A 19899-nucleotide genomic window follows, 5' to 3' on the forward strand; every position below is an offset into this window, starting at 1 on the left:
ACAACCAACATTGCCCATACTTATTTGTCAATTTTTCTCATATTTATTGTATCAAATTTGATCAAAATGAATGGAAAAGTGTGCATTATTAGGAGATATTTATGTCACGACATAAAGAAGCCTATGCCATATCATATCATGAAGCTTTATGTCACGACTATCGTGGCATCCCTACTATGCAGTTGTGTGATTAGAACTGCTAACTTTTTATTGCTTTTTTTTCCCTGGCAAGGAAGGCAGTGGTAAGATGATATATAAATTATATGTCATTAACCTGTTGAGTATCTGCTGCTTAGTAGCATTATATAGGTGCTTGAGCTGTAATTTAAAATCTACCTTGTACCTTATATGCGAATGGATTTTGGAAAAATGATCCAAATCGCACATTAGAAGTTTTGAGATAAACGGTTATAAGAATTCAAGTCAGCATAATTCGCCAAGGATAGCAAGCACGCGTATGAAATTTACACAGAAAACACATCAATCTATTTCATACCTTTCAGACCACTTCCAGTACTTGTAGCTGCTTGTAGTTTCTTGCCAAATAATATAGAAAATCTGAGGAGTTGGATGAGCAAAGTAGTATCACGAGTGCTCAAAAGGGGTGGGGGATGGTGGGGGCACGAAATAGACTTCAAAATGGAGGCAGACCATGATTGGAGTCCAGTCATGAGATTACAGGGCTGTGCTGGCTCCTTAGTGAATGATATGTAGCAAAATCAACAGAAAAAATGTCTGGCCAACATTATCACCAGTAAACCAATGATTTTTGCCAAGCCAGGTCCAGAAACTGCCATTCGAGCTCTCCACACCACCCAGAAAAGACATCTGTTAAAACCAGACCCAAGCAGTTTGAGTAGTACTGAGTGTCAAAGCTAATAATACGATAATGGAGCTATCCACTTGTGGCGTTAATTTGATTTTACCTGATGTGCGATTTGGATCGGTTTTGTAAAATGTGGTCACATATGCTTTCCTGTTTACAGTGTTTGTACCTTTAAAGTTGTATACTACCTTTTAAATATGAAAACACTTACCACTAGTTCAAAGCCAGCCATTCTTAGTGTCTTTGTAAATACTTACCGTTCACTGGAGGCAGTCCATCACCAGATACCACAAAATATTGAAACAATTATGTAGCGTCTTTACTAGCATAAATACTTACCATTCCTTGGAGGGATTACATCACCAGACACTACATAATATTGAAGTAAATATGTAGTGTCGTTATTAGCATAAATACTTACGGTTGTTGAGAAGTAGACGGTCCATTGCCAGCCACTATATAAGAAGAATGGAAAATACAAATATGCAGTGCCACAGTGTACATACAAATATACATATCACATCTTACTATTTTTCATCATAAGAACATGCCCACAACATCTGAATGATCATTAAAGAAATTATTCCCTGTCCCAGGTGTCCCAAATGTTGTCACATTGTCCCGCTTGCGATTGTGATTGTACGCCAGTATTGCTATGTCATATTGACCATTGTGCAGCTGAAGAGCCTACGTGTATATTGGAAATCATGCACATAAGTTATTGACCTTACAAATACTGCTCCTCATATTGAGGACAATAAAATGCTCCTTACATAAATGTTTTACAACGCATCACATTCACAGGAAACATGAAATGATGCACATACATGTGTATGATCGTATTTGATGACACATATGTATGTATGAATGATCACACAATGTTTATTATAGCCACAGTAGATTAGAAATCTTAAACTTAAGAGCTACAGTGCACAGTTGCTTTATTGCTTAAAACCACACTTCTTCTGATAGCAGCCATTATAGTAATATGTTATTGTAACTTCCTTTTACATACATTTGTAGCTGTTGGTCTCATGCCAAAATCATACAAAAATGTGGTAGCTATACGTAACCACACCTACATCAATGCTAGTCACATATACAATGGTTATGTACACATGTAATTTATTGGTCACCATTATCAAATACGTATAAAAGACTCTGTCTTACACACAATTACACACAATGCACATGGAAATAATCCTAGTAAATGTGTCATGAAACAACAATTTTAATGTCAGAGCTTGCTTAACAGTCCCAACACCTTTAAGGAGCCAATTTTGACATGACAGACAGATATGTAATAAGAACTAATGTAGAAATTGGAAACACTTGCAAACCTTCAACATTAGTCCTTTCCATATTGGACCCATGTGCTTCCGTTGTAGCATAGATAATAGAGTAAAGGGATAGGAAACGCATGCGATTTCCGGTTTGATTTCCGTTACGCGTGACTTGAAAGGACAAGACAGTTTTGTGAGAATTAGTGTTCTAAGCAGCGTAAATAGTAATCCAACAGACTACAGTAAGTATTTAGGCCTATGTGAGAGATTTTGGCGAGAGAATTCAGACCGTAGATTTTGTAACAAAGCGTATCGCATTAACCGTGATTGTTACATGCTGTCACACTTTCGCTCATCGTACCTTCATGCCTCATCCATACCGCTTCTTTTATAGCCGGTTCCACTTTCGAATCTTGTGGTAAACTAGGCATGTCACCAACACAGTCTTTTACCGTTGCGTTGTACTGCAAGGTGGTTTAAACTTTTGGTTAAAAATGGAAGATACTTAGTCGTTTCTTCAAGCAACAGTTCCTGTTTTGCTCCGATATTTCCTCTGGTTCCCTCTGTTAAATGGTAAGGAATAGGTTTATCACAGTTAAAAGGATAGAATATATTTACGAAGAAAGTAAAGTGGTTTAAAGTAATTTTTGGGCCATTTTTTTTCACTTTCAATCTCCTTTAATTTTGCGTATAACTTCCTTGAGGGTTGGTACCATCCTATTTCCCTCGATTACTTACTTGAGTTCACTGTAGCAAAGTTTCACAGTCGTTGGTTACAAAATTCTGTCGTTACAACAATTTGTTTCTCTTTGATACAAGCGCAGCAAGCGTAACGAGTATGTTCGTGACGTACTACACGGAATTCCAATAGAAATGTACATATTTTGTGACGTCACGTTATTGCGTTTCCTATCCCTTTACTCTATTATCTATGGTTGTAGTTTTGATGGTGACACGGGTTGCTTCTTTTTTGAAATAAACTTCGTTTTACATTTACTACACTTGCCATGGCTGATGTGGTATTTCTGCCCACATGACGTACATGTTTTTTGCATTCCCCTTCCTAATATTGCACACATATGATTATTTGTATACAAATACTGTATACACATATGTACATCTACACAATTTTATTGCTTGTGACTACATTTGAAGTAATCCTCCTCCACTGTCAAGGTTTTACTAACTGGCCATGGGTTGCTCTAATAGACTACCCGGGACAGCTTTCCTTACCCTACTGTAAATGTTAACCATGTGACATGTATGTTACCAGGAACCTACTGTAAGGTATGTACATGCTATTATGTTCTACCCAATACACAGTCCTAAACATGAAGAAGTTAACAATCTGCTTACTTCAACTGGTGGAGATGTGGTTAAAAAACTACAGTTTAATTTAACACAAAGCCATAGATACACTACTACAAGTCAACATTTTGCTCTGGCAAGAAAAGAAATAAGATACAACTTAAAGGTAAGTCCATGGTGTGTGCATTATATGTACTGTGGTATGCCAAAATGTACCCATCGGGCTATATAAAATAACTTTTTAACAGTGAAATAACATAATAATCTCATCTGTTATTGAGTTACAATGCCTAAAGGCATTACTTAATTGAGTAGAAATTTCCACAAAATAAAAAAATACAATTCAATAGCAACTGCAATTTGAAGATACTTTTTAATTCTACCTATAGAGTAACTAATACTGCTAAGGTACCACAATGGTATTGCAATACTGATTTTTGGTTGTATGATTCAACTATAGTGGATACCATACTGCACGATAAATTCCATACAGTTATGGTATACTATCCACAATAAAAGGAATAGACAAACTATCAACTAAAGATACTAAATTTTCAACCTAACAATTCACTGACCCTGACGTTGTCACACAAGCAGCAGTGATCATCCCAACAGTAAAACTATAGCAATAGGTAAAGAACTTCACATGACATTTGTGAGACCACAGCCTATGGGTCTCAATGGAATAACAAAGAATGCTACTTGAGATTATCACCATATAGGATGGTTGTGGTCTAAATAAGTCATACTTCAAAACACAGGGTTCTATGGAACTTAGAAACCCTCAGGCTCTGTAGTATCACACTCTCTTCATTTGGGTGCCACCCCACAACACAGGCATTTCAGGTTACAGTGAATTGTTTCTTATAATTATACAAACATAATCACAGTCTTAAAATGAATCTCAATGGGCTAATACCTGTTATGTAGCATAGATGGCAGGGGCGTACCTACCATGTAGGCAGGTGAGGCAGCTGCCTCACCAAATATTAGTAATTGAAGTGAGAAGCTAGTAGTGGACTTTTTGATACTTGAAACTTAATGTTACAACAATTTATACGTTTAGTCCAACTTACCATGAAAATTAGTACAAATCCATCCATAGCAGATTACCCTCGGTACTGCTTCATTACAAACAACAGTTGGCACTTATTAGAATTTTTTTGAATGGTTAGGCGATTCTTTTTTTTGTTACTAAAAATGGATGATCAGATTGTGGACCACATTGAGTCACAACCATAGACGTAGCAACGCGGGGGGCAAGCGGAGCTGGAGCCCCCTTGTGATTTTATAGTTTTAAATTCAAAATAGATTGAGATAGCTACTCTAATAGAGCAGTCACTTACTCTAATAAAGCAGTCGCAGTATTCAGAGAAGCAGTGTGGCAAACTATGAAGTTGTGAATAAGGATTTTATGTACTTTATCAGTGATACAAATTATTATTTAGTAGAGGGCAGCCATTCTTATTAGGTTTTGACTTTTTTTGCTCTTCAACACTAAACTACAGCCAGCTTCCTATCTAAAAATATACGCCTATGGTCACAACAACCAAAAAAGAATCACCAAAAGACCATTCTACATTTATGGGTTGAGTTTAGTTAATTCTAGGTATTAATTTTATTATAATCAACTCCAAAGTATTCTATTATAACCACACCAATGCTAGTTTGCATATAATAGGCTAGTAATAACTAACTAATCTAGAGAATAGCTTTGCCTTATAGATTGTACACATTAAGGTATTTTGTTGGTGCTTTGTGGAGACCACATGTGGTGACCACAATCCATATCTAAAAAGTTATAATGCTACCCTGTACACTTGTATTGAAGAGTAAAATATCTGATGGTCATATATGGTAATATCTCAACATCGGTAGCTGAACATGTACTCATTGGTCACATTTCTGCAGCCATATTCAAGTTGATGTCGCCAACATGAAGTGTAGATGTGTAGAATTACATCATTAACCAGTTCTTCACTTGTTCATCTGGAGGAGAATAAACACAACCAATAGAATGACTACACAGAGAAACAGAACCACACACAGATAAAAACTACAGTAATAAACAAAGGTACACAACTCTTAAATGTACTTCCTGAAGCATAAAGCTTGTTAACTACATGTGTACTACTTGTGTACTACTATATATTACAGTGCCAGAAATAACTGTTGGCCATTGGTCACTTCCAAGAAAAATTACGTTTTGACTGACTATTTGGAGGTTTGGTCAGTCAAATGTCCGACAAGCAGCAAGACAGTTGGTAGAAGCTCACAAATTAAAAATCAAGCAACTTATAACAGATGTCACATCAAGCTGATATCGTACCTCACAGCTGCTCAACGTCCCAGTGATGATGGAGTGCCCATCTGATGTTACCACGTGACCACAGATGACAGGAGACTTGTTGAGGTCTCAATATTTTGGTGCACACATTGTATTAGTAGATTTAAACTTCATTGTTTTGCGAAGACTTTGGAAGATTGGAAGCATTTAGACTATGTACATTTGAGGATATTCGAGTCTACTGAGTAAAGTGACTTGTGTCTAGTTTTTGGTGGGATCCAGTTGAGCCACATTGGCCAGGAGTGATGCCCCTTTCCACGTCACTGACATCAGGGATATACTGAGCAGAGAGCGATCAATCTTAAAGTAAAACAATGGAAACCAGCAATATCAGATGATAAATCATATCATAATCTCATGGCCAAGGGCAAGCTGGCTCGACATGGATAACGTAAAGGATGGTAACGGTTGTTGCTGTAGCCGAATCACTGTGGTGGTTACTACATTTACTGGAGCACGTTTCTTCTATAGATGAGGTGTGGTTACTACCAAAGCCGTGGTGTTTAACCTGATATATATTCGTAGCTCTCGTACTTTATCTTAGTCATCATGCTGTAAGGTAGCTAGTCATAGAATACATGCAAATTAGTTAATGCACACATTTTGATTAACAAATTTAATAAGAGCCCATATGAAAATGGGCTCCTAAAATGTACGTGGTGGAGTTAGAAGTGTTTCTAGGTGTTCCATATGCTGGTGATCTGTGAAGGATTGCTTGTGGTGTCCAATAGTATAATATCCTGTGATGCTGTCCTCAGAAGCACATCAGCTACATACCACTTGCTGTTCCCAGGAGACAAGATGGCCAATCAAATCTGGAAATGGCCTACCAAATATAATCTTGCTAGAACATTTGACCAGTCAATGATTAATTCTTATTTCTGGCACTGTATTAGCAGTGTTTTCTGAGAAGATGAGTTAAGCAAAACATGTAATAACATGAAAAAGTGGTGTATGGGTGGAAATGAACTACCAGTTCAATGAATACATGAAGGATTGACGTCGAGATTCTTGCTATCCAGTATTGAGAAAAATGAGAACACTCATCCTATTAGTTTAATATAACACTTCATTCACTTACTCTATGCAATACCATATATCGGGAAATGTTCGAAAAATTCGAAAATAACTATTTGTTTTCGAAAATATCATCTATGGTGTGGTGCAGTAAAGAGGCATTGTTTCGAAAACATTTTTTCAAATTTTCAATCAAGCACTCTTTTTTGAAAATTTAACCTTTCCAAAAATTTCCCCGCTATACGGTACACAATTACTATATGATAATAATGGTAGGGCCTGCAGTGAAGGTCCGTCACACTGTATAAAATGTCAGTTGTTACGTTATACACCAAACTGTTAGGCTTATACTCTACCAATCTGCTAGGGTACAAAGCATTGTTAGTGACCTACCACATCTCATATACACGTACATACACTACCGCACACTGCCACATATACACATTTCTAGCAACAGAAATCTTGACAAAACCAAACACATCTGATGTGTACAAATTATAAATAATACCACATAATACACAAGGTTTCACATACTGTATGGATGTACTGTGCAGTTTCTTTACTATACACAAAGGAGGACAAAAGTTAGTACACATTGTACATACTGTGATATGTTAAACTTCACCAGTCAAGCTGAAGTGATGTCTAACAGTAAACAAATCTAGTTCACGGCCTTAGCTGTTAGCAAGTTACATTTGTCTGAAGGCAATAGTAAGTTAGTCAATCAGCAGAAAATTCCTCTACATTAAAAATAATAAAACTTTGTAGCAACTTGTTGGGAGCATTTTGGGTCACACTGAAGACACTTTTGGGCTTGGTTATACAGTAACTCATCAATACTGCCAAGGCATGGTAAAGGTACTGTGAGAATGGTTTCTTTTATGTGAGAATATGTAAACCTCCATGATCCTTAATACACAGTACTACAGTACTGAATTATTCACCTGTACAATACTTCTGTGCAAGTTAGTCAGTTTGAAACAACTACAGTATAAATGGAAATTTTTGCTGGTAGAAATTTTGCTGCTTCATGATAACAGTTTAGATAACTAAGTGGTCTCCAGTCCTATTCATACACTAATATATATACCTGACTCATAGAACATGTACATACCTGTATATGGTGGACATGTCAACATCGGTAGCCAAACATATGCTAGTTGGTCATATTTCTGCGGCCACAATCAAGATGGTGTCACCAACATGAAGTGTAGACGTGTAGGATTACATCATAAACCAGTTCTTCACTTGTTCATCTGGAGGAGAATAAACACAACCAATAGAATGACTACACAGATAAACAGAACCATACACAGATCAATATCTTCAGTAATAAACAAAAGGTACTCAACTCCTTAAATGTCACTGGGTGAATGCAGGTCTGACACTGGTGAAGCATAAACCTTGTTAACTACATGTGTACACTTAAACACTAACAATGGTAAGAAGATCTACACTTTGCACAATTCAACTCCATTAAAGATTGATAGAGCAGTCACACTATTACCATAGAGTCTGGTTGTTAGGTATATTCCCTTAATAAAACTTCCAAGAAAATTATAAATTATTAACATATACTTGTTAAGCACACACATTTAATAAAAAACTCTGTCAATTTACTCTCTTGGGGTGGTGTGATTTGTAGTCACCATGTGATGTGTACTAATATTTGGAATCCAATTTCCTTCATGTGGAGCACAAGTTCCATACTGCAGAAGACCATTTTGTTGATAAGCGCAGCGTTGCTATTGGTCATATATACCATGCGAAAATTAGAGTCTAGCACAGTTGACGAACTCTTCTCTTGTATAACTGCACCTCATGATAGAGCTTTATGTTTGTCTACATGTGTGATTAAGTACCAGAAACAATTATTTAATGATGAAAATTAAGAATTTTAAGTTTGATTAGGGATCATAGAAAAAAATAGGGAAACAAGGGAGGTTGCCTACACCTGCAGATATACTAGGGGACATTTAATCCCTAATTGAGTCATGGTAGGTAGATAGAATTAGGGATTAACTCCTGCAGGTGTAGGTGACCTCCTTGCTTCCCTACTTTTTCTATAATCAAACTTGAATCCTTAATTTTTCCTTATATTTACTGTATTTTACCGGTTAATAGCCACGGATACTATAACTTTAAAATGTTGCAGGTACTATGCAAAGGTGGCTACTATCTGAGGGCGGCTACTATGAGCTTGTGTGGCAGTAACCTGCAGTGTTTATACGGATTTTCAAACGGCTGACCTTGTATAATCATCCTTTAATACTGTTAATCCACTTGGCTCCTCTCAGAAATGCTATTTCCAGGCTTAAAATAACTTCTTTGCTTAGTTTCTCCTTCAAACGTGTGTCATCAGCACTTGAACCAGCATATTCAGATGCAAGCCGCAGCTCTTATCCGAGGGTGGCTCTTATGACAGTAATTCAAGCGGCTACTATCCGGGGGGCAACTATTATGTGAGCCGCGGCTATTAACCGGTCAAATACAGTATTTTGTAACATTATTATGACTGATGAACCCACGCATACTGCATCAAAAGAAAGGATGGCACCAGACTGACTTGAAAGTGATGTGGCTATTATGCTTTGTTTTCAGCTATGTTCAGCCCATTACACAGTGCTACAGATGAAGAACAGGTAGGAGAAGCACCTCTGCAATCAATCCAGTCACCATGACAATATGGATGATTCAAGTGCCCCAGCTATCAATTATTAACTCGAAAGTGACAGTGACCATTATGCTTTGCTTTAAGCAATGTTAAGCCCGTTTTACAACGCTAAAAGATATTTAAGAACAGTAGGAGAAATACCTCCGCAATCAATCCAGGCACCATGGAAAATATGACAATTCCCATATAGGGAAGCCATCGCGCTACCACGAATTGACACCTTTAGCTGTCAGCAAAAAGAAATGGGACACAAAGGAGGACAAAGGTGATGCCTTTGAATGCTTCATTGCACATACTGCGGTATGCTAAAAAGCACATCTCAGGACAAAGTGACATTGAACAGTGAAAAAATCCGGCCCGTAGCTTTAGCAGTTAATGAGTTATGCTTGTCTGAAGGCATCAGACCGTTAGTCAATTCCATTGAATTAAAAAAAATTAAAATTTTGTAGCAATCTGTTGGAAGCATTTAGGGTCACACTGAACTAGCTAACTGAAGGCACTTTAGGGCTTGGTTATACCTTAACAACCTTAAAGTGCAGTATATGCATGAAGTACTGACATTGAACTTTCTAGAGTTTACAAAAGTGAGCTCAGCTGAACAATATTCATCTTGTCAGTTTAATATAGCACTTCACTATTATACAACAAGTAGAAGGAAAAATTAGGAATTTTAAGCTGGATTAGGGATTAAAAAACAAAAAAAAGCAGGGAAACAAAGGAACAGCTGAAAGTTGTGAAACAAGGGAGGTTGCCTATACCTGCAGATATACTAGTGGACATCTAATCCCTAATGCTATAGACTGAAGAGTAGGGATTAGGTGTTTTTTAATTTATTTATTTTATTTATTTACTAGGCCCGGGGCAAATACAACCAAGTACAATCACCAACGGGACAACCTACCAATAAGGCAGTTCATGACCAGTACAGTGTGTGTGTGTGTTTGTGTGTGTGTGTGTGTGTGTGTGTGTGTGTGTGTGTGTGTGTGTGTGTGTGTGTGTGTGTGTGTTGGCACATAAATGCAATTATAATCAGATGCTTAAGCTTTATTGGGTATAATCAAGACAACAGCCAAATGCACTCTAATATAATTATATACATATATAGCAGTCCCTCAGAATTCATACGTAATTAAGTCTAGGATATTAATTTATGTATCTGTACACAATTTGTGTCCTCCTCATGTGATACCAGTTGTTTAAATGAGGATGGATCAGGGTGATGGATTAAGACATGGCTGGAGTTACCAAGGGCAGACCACAATGATATCCAAGACAAAAGCCGAGTATTTCTACTATGTGTCACACACAACCGCTATCTGATCAGTCCGCTGAGTTACATTTTTAAGTATGAGATTAGCTAATATGTCAAAAAATGGTCAGATGGTGTCTTGGATACACTGCAAGATGAAAATCATGAAATAAAATTCACAGGAAACGTACGACCAAAGTCGGTACTGATAAATTGTTAGATTAATAGCGAGTTTTCGTTGTGTTCGGTAAAACCCTAAACCAGAAAGACCCACAATTGCTTATCCGAAAATATATCCGATTATAACCGAGATGAGACACAATAAATTCATACTCACCGATTATGACATTGATGATGCGGCGATTAAATGGTCTATTTCCGAACAAGCAACAGTTCCTTGGAACGATCGTAGCCATAACCGAGGACGTAACCCGTGTTGCTTCTCAGCGCGATCCGCATTTAACTAATCATTGCATACCAGCTTTAATATTTGCGTATTAAATTATACGGTTTTTATAAAAATAATTATTTTCACGCATAAAATTATTGTTCTCATCAGTTGTGTACTCTCTGCTGGCTGTAAGTCCATTCACCCTGCTACATCCGTTAGTTGAAGAAGTTCTTTCATATTGTAAAGTTGTTGGCACATTCTAAAATGATTAAAATGTAGGTAATCACTTCTAAATAAGTAACGCTACTTACATTGCAACAGAATTCTTTAAACTCGATCTAAGTTTTGCTGGCCAACCTTGAGCATCACTTCAGTTGACGGCCTCACTCCAGTTGTTAAGAGTAGTCCTGGCCCACGTCCTCACGTCTACAAGTTGGCCCATTCTAAAGTGATTGTAGACATTAGTAATCACTTCTAAATAAGTAATACTACTTACATTGTTTACAAACAATCTAAGTTTTGCTGGCCAACGTCCTCACTCCACTTGGCATCTTCACTCCAGTCGTAGAGTATTCCTAGCCCACATTCTCACATCTACAAGTTGGCACATTCTAAAGTGGTTGTAGACATTGGTAATCACTTCTAAATAAGTAACACTACTTACATTGTTTACAAACAATCTAAGTTTTGCTTGTCAATGTCCTCACTCTGGTTGAAGAGTATTCATGGCCAATATTCTCACATCTACAAGTTGGCACATTCTAAAGTGATTGAAGACATTGGTAATCACTTCTAAATAAGTAACACTACTTACATTGTTAACAATCTAAGTTTTGCTGGCCAACGTCCTCACTCCATTTGACATCCTCACTCCAGTCGTAGAGTACTACTAGCCCACATTCTCACATCTTCAAGTTGGCACATTCTAAAGTGATTGAAGACATTGGTAATCACTTCTAAATAAGTAACACTACTTACATTATTTACAAACAATCTAAGTTTTGCTGGCCAACGTCCTCACTCCAGTCGTAGAGTACTACTAGCCCACATTCTCACATCTACAAGTTGGCACATTCTAAAGTGATTGAAGACATTGGTACTCACTTCTAAATAAGTAACACTACTTACATTGTTAACAAACAATCTAAGATTTGCTTGTCAATGTCCTCACTCTGGTTGAAGAGTATTCATGGCCAATATTCTCACATCTACAAGTTGGCACATTCTAAAGTGATTGAAGACATTGGTAATCACTTCTAAATAAGTAACACTACTTACATTGTTTACAAACAATCTAAGATTTGCTTGTCAATGTCCTCACTCTGGTTGAAGAGTATTCATGGCCAATATTCTCACATCTACAAGTTGGCACATTCTAAAGTGATTGAAGACATTGGTAATCACTTCTAAATAAGTAACACTACTTACATTGTTTACAAACAATCTAAGTTTTGCTGGCCAACGTCCTCACTCCATTTGACATCCTCACTCCAGTCGTAGAGTATTATACTAGCCCACATTCTCACATCTACAAGTTGGCACATTCTAAAGTGATTGAAGACATTGGTAATCACTTCTAAATAAGTAACACTACTTACATTGTTTACAAACAATCTAAGTTTTGCTGGCCAACGTCCTCACTCCATTTGACATCCTCACTCCAGTCGTAGAGTACTATACTAGCCCACATTCTCATATCTACAAGTTGGCACATTCTAAAGTGATTGAAGACATTGGTACTCACTTCTAAATAAGTAACACTACTTACATTGTTAACAAACAATCTAAGATTTGCTTGTCAATGTCCTCACTCTGGTTGAAGAGTATTCATGGCCAATATTCTCACATCTACAAGTTGGCACATTCTAAAGTGATTGAAGACATTGGTACTCACTTCAAAATAAGTAACACTACTTACATTATTTACAAACAATCTAAGTTTTGCTGGCCAACGTCCTCACTCCATTTGACATCCTCACTCCAGTTGTAGAGTACTACTAGCCCACATTCTCACATCTACAAGTTGGCACATTCTAAAGTGATTGAAGACATTGGTAATCACTTCTAAATAAAGTAACACTACATTACACTACACCAAACACACACACAAAGTAAAGCCTACTGTAGTATGCAAATCAAAACACAACTATTGCTGTCCAGTGAACCTGCCTATATACCACTAAAGCACTTGCAAGTCTTGCATTCACAGGTAAATTCTCTTGGAGCTGGACTATTAACTTGCAGGAGGAATGTCCAAGTCTGATACAGAGGTCACCGAACCCAAGTTCCACAACAACCCCAACACCGCTAAGTGAGACAAGAACAGTTACTAGCTGATGCTCTATCCACCTGGCTGTGCAGTCTCTCTCACACACACTCACAGTATACAAAAGTTACACAGAAATAAACACGCTACACATGTACAGACAAGTACTGGCAGAGGTTGATAGCTAGCCTACAGAACACCTTATTCTGTACTGCATTTGTACGCAACATGTGCATGCTTAAGGCTTAATAAACACAAAATATAAATGTAGGTATACACACACTCACTATGCTCTGACATACAAAAGTGCCATGTATGATATATACATGATGCACAGCTCACATCTCTGAAAAAATGCAATTAGCAAAATATCAAGCACCCAGGAATGCATACACACCTTTCTATTCCTCTTCCAGTTGTTCAAGAATTCGTTCTGTCCCTCTGTGGTAACTTCGCGGTGCATATCAGCATAGAAGTCCCCCCGCGTTGTAATTAGTAACTGTACAATACTGGTATTGATAATAACACTAAGATATGAACATTTACCTCATAGGTACATCAAGTATAACGAAGATGCAGCTCCGTAGCCTAATGCCTTCCTCCTCAAAAATTTTCCTCGGTGTCTCAGGGTGCCTCGTGGCAACTCACGTGAATGACCACGTGATTTATGTCCATTCGGGCGTAGCAAGAAAAGATGAGCTCGAGATGAGTGGCTGAGGGTGGGCCGAGGTCAAGGCCACACATGGACGAGACCGTCCGAAGGAGATCGACGCTGCGTGCTATGTGATGCTAGAGTAAGTAAGTCGAGTTTATTATTAGGTCTCAGGGGGATTGTGCACCCAGCCCCCCTTCCCGGCCCCACCGGGTAATAAATAAGAAAAGAATAGATAAAATGTGAGGCATTTGACGTGGATTTGATGCAAAAGCTGAGTCTAATTCCCCAACCTTGGGGCAAAATTATAGATCTAATCCACTTGGTCTAATCTCCTACTTATAAAATATCTTGATCTTCTCGTCTAAACCCCCACACCTGGGGCTGGAATTTCGCCTCATTTGCCCGCTTGGTGGTAGGTGGGGCAACACTTTTATAAGCGCAGAGTGGGGTGGGTATTAGACTAACTGACGCCTGACATGTCGGATATTTAAACATTCAAATTCCCCGGCCTCAGTCCCCACATTGCCCGGGAGGGATGGGATAGGACATAATACTATTATTGATAGGTGCAGAGCTCTCAAGTTGGCAGTATTTCTAGGAGTGAGACTCCATATTCAGTAGAGCCTTGAACCCAATCAAACATCCGCACACAAAAAAATGTGACATTAGACAGTAGCTAGATACATACAGAAACATTTTGGCATAGTGTGTACATCTATCTAAACACTGCTACTTGCTCATTAAATTGGTAATGTGTCGAAGTTAATTTTTCCTTTCGTACACTTCTATGGCTGTACATGGTGCAGAAGTGACATCTGCCTTAAATGTTGCAAAATAGCGGCAATAGCACTCTGCCTTATGTTCACTACATATTCATGCCTTCAGTGACAAATTATCCCAACCAGCAATTTCAACTTTACAATGTCAACAGTTTACTGTGGTGGCCATACCGTGCTCAACTGAATGATCAAACCCACGTGATTGTTTGTTTCACCTGGCCAGGACGGTACACTATGGTAGTTATTCATCAAGTGCATTAAATTAAATTTTTAGAACTCAACATGCTGTAGTGTGAATAAGAAACGCATAAACACTGTTTGGCAAGAAAGAAAGCCATGAAACAGCTACAGCATTGTTTCCTATCGTGGCAATTGCATTACTTTGATACGTGTTACCATTTCTGTAGTCCTTCTCCATTCGTTGCTCTTGTGGGGATTAAAGATTTCAAATAGAAAAGCAGTAATTGAGCTTGGAAAACAACAGCTGCTAAAATTTTAGCAAGTTCAGCGATAATTATTTAATTGTGTGTTTATACACAATAAAAACTAACTAGTGAGGGTCACTACTAAATGTAGTGAACGTCACTACTAATGTCTGCCACAATACTCACTATTTTTGTGTAGTGACGTTCACTACTAATTTTGTAGTGAATGTCACTACCATGTAGTGAACGTCACTACACAAAAAATAGTGATTATTGTGGCAGAAATTAGTGAAATTCACTACTAATAATTACAGTGTACAAACCAGGTGACTAAGCGAGTAAGACTGTGCAGTGTGAGCAGCAGCCACACTAAGTCGAACTGAACAGTGCTATCTTGCTAATGTAAATGCAGTGTTAACTGTCACTTCTCATTGTAGTAAACACACAAAGGTCCCAAACATGGCTAGAGCGAGGCATTCATGATGACTTTATTTTGGAAAGGAGATAAATAAAATTGTGCAGTAGGAAAGAGGAGTAGTAGATAAAATACTCCCAGAAATGAGTGCTCCTTATGAACCCATCCACTGCATCATAGAAATGGACTTGTGTGCCTGAATGTGTACATGTGTGCATGTATGTGTGGGTACTAGCATCTTTATGTTACTCTGTCCCCAGAGCAACATCACCTTGCAGCAGTTTTCTACACGTTGATAAATTTTGTCAATTTCACTAATCTGCTCCAGACCTCCTTAGCATCCCAGCAATGTAAAATCTTTACATGCACTAGTGCACATGTTATGTTGACCTTTAAAAGTCTATAAGCACAGACACTGCATGACTTGTACACAATTTTCTGTTTTATAAGCCATGTGTTGTAATTCTTTAGGTAAGAAATTGATACTCTCAAGGAGAATGTTGAATTCTGTGGAAAAGCTAGTAGCCTATATAGTTCACAATCACTTACAGTCAAGTTGTGACCTTTCTATATAATTCCTGTAGCGTTTCAAGTAGCGTCATAAAATTCTTTACGTTGCTGAGGTTTGTAAAGAAATCACAGAAAATAATGTCAAGTTTGACATGTATTATTATGAATATGGAATACGACAATCATGAATACAGCATTGTTCTATATAATTATAGCTGGGTGCATGCATCTTAAGTCCTATATAAGTATAAGACAAGGCCAGTTGTAAATACAATATTCTAGCATACATTATCGTATGTGGTGAAATAATGAGCTATGATGATCTATTTACCATACAAACCAGGACAATACAGTAGTATGTGATAGCCACCCAGAGATGGGATGATGGATACCAATAGTTGGAGGTTATTGTTCGCTTTCACCACTACTCATGACAGTGCCACTACATGCAATTCTGCTGTGTTTGCAATTGGTGAATTGAAATACAGATGCCAGTTTATAAGTTACAACAGTTTGTGACAATATCTGACGTATAAAATATCCTGCACTGCTGTATTGTCACGTGAACAGGACATGCTACTGTTTTGTACAAATATCAACGCTTTCAAGCATGAGTGCATTCAACTGCATAAGAATATCCAATCCAGGACAGATTAATAAATTAGACAAATGCAGACCAACTTGCATATTATGCAGGTTGCCAGCAAACATGTGGTATAGGTTTAACATGATTGTTGATAGATGCACAGCTACAAACATGTTGACTGCTAGCTGAACTCTACACACGTACTGGTTACTAAGACTACAACTACAAACATGTTGGCTGCTAGCCGATTTTTACACACATACTGGTTACTAAGACCACAACTACAAACATGCATGTTGGCTAATAGCGGAATGTTAACTCTACTCACATACCAGCTGGTTGCTAAGACTACAGCTACAAACATGTTGCTGCTAGCGGAACTCTACTCACATACCAGCTGATTGCTAAGACTACAGCTACAAACATGTTGGCTGCTAGCTGATCTCTGTGCACATACTGGTTACTAAGACTACAGCTACAAACATGTTGCTGCTAGCGGAACTCTACTCACATACCAGCTGGTTGCTAAGACTACAGCTACAAATACATTGGCTGCTAGCTGACCTCTACACACATACTGGTTGCTAAGACTACAGCTACAAACATGTTGCAGCTAGTGGAACTCTATTCACATACCAGCTGGTTGCTAAGACTACAGCTACAAACATGTTGGCTGCTAGCTGACTTCTACACACATACTGGTTGCTAAGACTGCAGCCACAAATACATTGGCTGCTAGCTGACCTTTACACACGTACTGGTTGCTAAGACTACAGCTAAAGCATGTTGGCTTCTAGCTGAACTCAACAAACATAATATCAAATCATATATTAACTATTCTTTCACCCAATGCAAGTTACATGTTCTTTGTATACTACTATCCAGTGAGAAAGGCTCAATTAGCTGTCTTACTACCCTTCCTCAGCTCTTTAATTTCAGTTCAATATCATGGCTACACTTTGTATTACAACTTTACAGTGACCAGCACTGAAGGTCTGACAGCAACATGTGTTGCAGCCTTAGGATTATCTAACACATACGGACCAAACAAACTTCAGAACTACATGGCTTGGGGCAATAATGTGATACAGAAAAGGGTCAAAGATAGAAAAAAATCCCTCCAATCCCAGGATTCAAGCTGCAGGTCACCCAATGTCTAGCAAGTAGGGGCCACTTCATCCTACTTTATAAGGGAGCCTTTCATAATTCCTTTGCCTTCGCTATGGTTGGCAGCCCTTCTCCTTGTCTTCTAGCTACCTGTGTGTGTGTGTGTGTGTGTGTGTGTGTGTGTGTGTGTGTGTGTGTGTGTGTGTGTGTGTGTGAAGACCATGACTATTGAGCTTGCATGCCTTCAGCTGTTCTTTCGGTGGCTTTAAACTTCCTTCAATAAGAAATGAATTGTGGGATGCTGCCTTTTTGTCAGAAGTCTGCTACAATGTTTACATGAACCAATTTATCTGAAGAACACTTCTTACAGATCTGCTAAAATATGGCAAAATCCATATTTAAATTCTTGACACACTGCTCTGTAATTACAGTTCCACACAGCTCCCAATTATATGCTGATATTGTAATTATAAAAAATGTGCAGGCATGTCACTTGTCTGTCATGATCAGTTCCAATCAGAGCTACAGAAAGGAGGAAAATGTATACAATCACTGGGATACCTAAATTAGCAATACACTTTATTTAGTAATTTCACACACGCACACAAAGCACTACACTACAGCAGCCATACGAAACACAGCTATTGCTGCCCAGCAAATGGGATGCCTGCATACCACTCAGGAACTTGAGTCTAGTGCAAACAAATCCTCCTGGGACAGGACTAGTAACCTACAGTAGGAGTAAAGTTTCTTGCTCAAGGAAACAACACCATACTGGCCTAGCTGGGAATTGATCCTGGAACCTTTTGTTTACTGGGCTGATGCCCTAACCACCTGGTTATGCTGCCACCTCTCTCTCTCTCTCACACACACACACACACACACAACACACACACACACACACATACACACACACACACACACACACACACACACACACAAACTCACTTGGTTGATAGTCAATAGACTGGATCCATTTGTATGTTGACTGAACTGTACTAGTAGCTCTACCTGTAGCAGAGGACTGGTGACACCTCCCTCTGGTCAGCGTCACTACTCACAATATAGGCCTTAACCTATTGTGGGGAGAACACAATCTGTATACCAGTACTACTTCTGGCTGGGACATCAGCTGTAAAGATTGATCACACTTATCCCTGTGAGAATACAATACAATAGTGGACTACTATAGTATAGTATATAGTAAACTAATAAAACTAATATACTGACTTGGAGTTGGTTGAGTGGTGCAGTGTTGGTCACCATTTTGTCCTCCTGTTGTAAAATTCATATACCTGTTGTGTGACTTCATGTGATGTCACATGACTTACCTATTGAGGGAAGGCGTGGCAGCCAACAGGTACAACAGAGAAATGATGATGGTATAAGCATGACATAAGGTAGATCAGTTGGGGTTGTCAGTCCATGAAAGAATAACTAAACAAAAACATGCTACAATGGATAGGGACCACAACTGATACAGTACTGTGCTGGCTGTTGATATGTGGCGGAGTTACATGTTTGGCCAATAACCACTGCTGATTCTCGTCAATCCAGTGTACACAGTTAGGACCATGGTAACTGGTTATCTCACCTCATCCTTCTCCAAGTTAACCGATACCAGCCCAGTATGATGATTCAACTCTGGAAGTTGGAATGCTCTGTAATACAATACAGGTTGGTACTAGGATGATTGTTATGATGAGCTGAGAACTCACCATTGGGTGGGGAGTATTCTTCATAATCTCAACTTGTAGTTGTATACCACTAACTGGTAGACCGACTAGTGATGCTCCAAATGTCATCTCCACTATAGCAGTGGTGTGTACCGCAGTTTTCCTCATGGTACTGTAACAGTACTAACTAGCCAATCAAGGATGATCAGCTGGTTTACCTGTATTTGGTCTTCAGTTCAACTCACTAAGTGATGGTAATAACCTGTTATTGGATGATGACATTATAGAAGATCACATGATGAAATAATATACTTGTCAACAGAAAACATGCTCCAGAGATGAGGCTTGTTAAGATGAGCTGGACTACCCCGACCGAGTAATCCAG

General features: G+C 38.4%; 1 protein-coding gene across 1 annotated transcript in view; it reads left to right on the plus strand.

The window, feature by feature from the left end:
• The window catches only part of LOC136252545 (golgin subfamily A member 6-like protein 4), a 42584-nt gene that overhangs the window by 2330 nt on the left and 20355 nt on the right, over positions 1-19899 (plus strand). The gene's annotated exons all lie outside the window — the stretch shown is intronic.

Source organism: Dysidea avara, chromosome 4, assembly GCF_963678975.1.
Source record: "Dysidea avara chromosome 4, odDysAvar1.4, whole genome shotgun sequence".
Taxonomy (NCBI): Eukaryota; Metazoa; Porifera; class Demospongiae; order Dictyoceratida; family Dysideidae; genus Dysidea; species Dysidea avara.